Source organism: Pyxicephalus adspersus, chromosome Z (genome assembly GCF_032062135.1).
Source record: "Pyxicephalus adspersus chromosome Z, UCB_Pads_2.0, whole genome shotgun sequence".
Lineage (NCBI taxonomy): Eukaryota > Metazoa > Chordata > Amphibia > Anura > Pyxicephalidae > Pyxicephalus > Pyxicephalus adspersus.
In genome coordinates this window covers 22,725,268-22,728,666 of record NC_092871.1, presented here as the reverse complement: position 1 = coordinate 22,728,666, position 3,399 = coordinate 22,725,268, and positions in this window count along the sequence as shown.

Below are 3,399 nucleotides of genomic sequence, written 5' to 3'. Positions count from 1 at the left end.
TGTGGGCCATCAAACACCCCGGCCTTTATTTTTTTCAAATGACAGGCTAGGAAATGCCAAAATGAGGCACTTGAAACAATCTCCTTCAGTTGGCAAAGCTTTAACAAAATCAGACCCGGTTTGCAAAGGCGGGAATATAATATTCTTTCTTTCAACAAGCGGCTCATGCAGGTTGTTTGGATCACCTGGTTTTAGAGCAGATCTTGGAGGCCAATTCCTTTCCACCCAATGCCTCTCATGAGCTCTGCTGTCCCACATACACAGATAACAGGGTTACTTGGTGTATCCACGTTGCTGACAAAGAAGGAAGCATACCATTAAGGTCAGCACAGATGACCCAATTGTGTTGGTGCATATTCTTCACAAAGAGAAACTGAATGGCCAATTGGGACTTACCCAAATATATTACCATTGTGAAGGAGGACACACTTTAATCTCCACTTTGAGCTATTGATGAATAGTCGCCGTTTCGTTGAGTTTTAGATTGTAATTCCCAATTCCTCCATTACACCAGGTATGTTATGGCAATACACAAACCCACTGTCAGTTCTAAAGTACTCCAGAAATGCAATTTCTCTGGTTCAAAGGTACATTACCTTTGTTCCTTTTTCAAGTAAGTTTTTCTCATGCAGTCTTAATGCTAGGAGTTCTAAAACCTTCTACAATAGTCCGAAATCACTCAACTCATGCTGATCAAATCCCCTACGAACAGAGTCCTCTTCAATTTTAAACTCCTCACCATTGTTGTCACCTAGTTCATCACCATAATCATGTTCTTAAACAGAGGGTAGTGTAACGAAAACCAGCACTGGGATTCCATCTGCAGATGCAAAATGTAAAGCAGATGGTAAACTAGGATACTCTGTTACATTTATTTTTCTTGGTATATCCTGAAGTTTTCACTATACAAAAGTAACAGTCACTGAAATGATCTCCTGGCTCTTGCCAAATCATAGGTATACCAAATGGCATCTAATCACGTGTTCCCTTTGTCCACATCCGTAAACCCTCGACACACTGTTTGCACACCTTTTGAGGGGACCAAGACTTATCTTGATCACCAAGTTTAACTTTGAAATATGCCAAATAGGCTTGCTCTACAAATGTGCTGATGTTCGCCCTTTGATTGAGAATGGAAAAACTGCCACAGATATAACAAAATGAATCAGGGTTGTTTAAGCACCACAAGAAACAGCAGAGCCAGACATGTATTTCCTTTCTGAAAGAAAGGAAATACATGTGTAAGTAGAAAAAAAAATTTTGCCTATTCACGTAGAGCACCGCACAACCTCTGACCACACTGTCTTGCGTGTAAATGAATACCCTATACAAATCCATGCTACAGTAATCACATTAATATAAGCGGTAGAGAAAAAACCTGACGTGATAGAAGAAAAATAACTGCACTTTCAGAATAAGCATACCTATTTTAGTGTAAATAAGCCTAAAATTTAAATCAACAAAACATTTCAAATTTGTTCTCCGGAGTTATCTGCCCCATGGACATTTTAGCTGCATCGCTGCCATCTGTTGGTGGTATGACAATACAATGGGAAGGATATCCAGTATTTAAAGGTTTCGTGTTTATTTCATTATAATCCATGGTTGCTGGCTGAGTCACAGAACTCTAAACAAGCAACTCTTGCCTAGATTGCCCCATATTTTATAATATTATATATTAAGGATAGTGGCTGGGATTTATCTTGCAGAATGTTAAATGGTTATTGCAGACAGTTGAGCACTGAAGCACAATTAATTGGCTTCTTGTGCCACTTCTCTCTCCTCTACTTTGAGCTCTGCTGTACAGGGCTTGCATGATACTGCTGTTTTATCAAATGTATGTAATTTGCTGTCAATAAAAAACACAATTACTAAATAATGGACAGCTGCATCTTCTTAGGATCTTCTTAATCTAAATAGAGCTCAGCTTTAAACAGGTTTAAGTTAAAACTAAAAAAAAGCAATAATAAGTGCTGCTAGACTCCTTTAACGATCAAAGAATACAAATTGGAAGAAAAAATGTGAATAAACTACAATGTTTTCAAAGTATCAAAAATCTATTTGATCTGATTGTCTTGCTTTCTTCCAGTTTGTATTTTTTGAGGTTTTAGTCTTGCTATTGTGAAATTGCATTCATATATTTTTTATAACAAGTGAATTCTTTGCAGGCTTGTGTAACACTTTTAGTTGCTGGATTACATTCTTCTAACATGTTTCTATGAATGTACTGAACAAGGTGTAAATTGCCAGGAGGACACCAGAAGGCTCCATGTTGACCTTCATGTAATAGGACAGGAGTAATGTATACAATATAAATAACCAAGCATAATTTGCTATTGTTCTGGCTATATTAAAAGTTTTAAAAATTATTATTATTATTATTATTATTATTAAACAGGATTTATATAACACAAGAACGATCTGAGGAATTAGCTAAGTAGAAAGAACATTTAAGGCCAACAATACCAAGTTATCCAATTATATTAAAAAACATAACTTTATTTGGCTTACATTAAAAACATTAACATTAAAATATATTAAAAATGTGCAATAAACATGAACAAGATATTCCTGCCTGGGTTACCCAATCCTAGGGGCATACCATGCTGTTTTTCCACGCGTTTCACGGTTAAATCCGCTTCTTCGGGAAAAGAGGGAGGACAAAAATATCTGATTCCTGCAGCACATAAAGCCCCACCTGGAACAGGTAAGGGCAGGCAAGGACAGCAGAGGTTGTTAGGGGTTCCTTGAGAAATGAGCGATTTGCACCTCTCTGGTCAGTTACCACCGACACCAATGATCTCTATGGCTATCTGTATGGTTGGCATTCTTCTCATTGGCCAGTAAAGCAAGAAGAACTCTTTGCACTGACCACCAAGCTAATGTAAAGTGAACTTTTTCCATTGTTACCATTGTCAGGGGTTCTCTAAAGCCTGAAAATTATTTCAAGGGTTCCCCCATGTTTATTTCACAGACCACCATACTAATGCACTGGGAGCTTGGCCATTGGTGATATTGTTAGGACTTTCCTAAGATCTGCAAATTAGATCTGCAGTCTGAAAAGGCTGGTCAAGAGTATTATATTGTTTTAGTTTAAATTGTTCACATTGATAAAAAATAGTGGTGTCTACAATTGCTTGAACCAAGGAAATGCCCATCTATAGGTACAATGGGCCTGATTTATTAAAGCTCTCCAAGGCTATAGAGGATACACTTTCATCAGGGAAACTGTGTGATCCAGCAAACCTGGAATAAATTACTTCAAAGTCATTAGTTATTTGCTTGAAAATGTTTTGAATCCTTGGCCATGTTCATTCCAGGTTTGCTGGTTTACCCAGCTTCACTGATGGATGTTTATCCTTTCCAATGTATCATCTTGAAGAGCTTTAATAAATCATG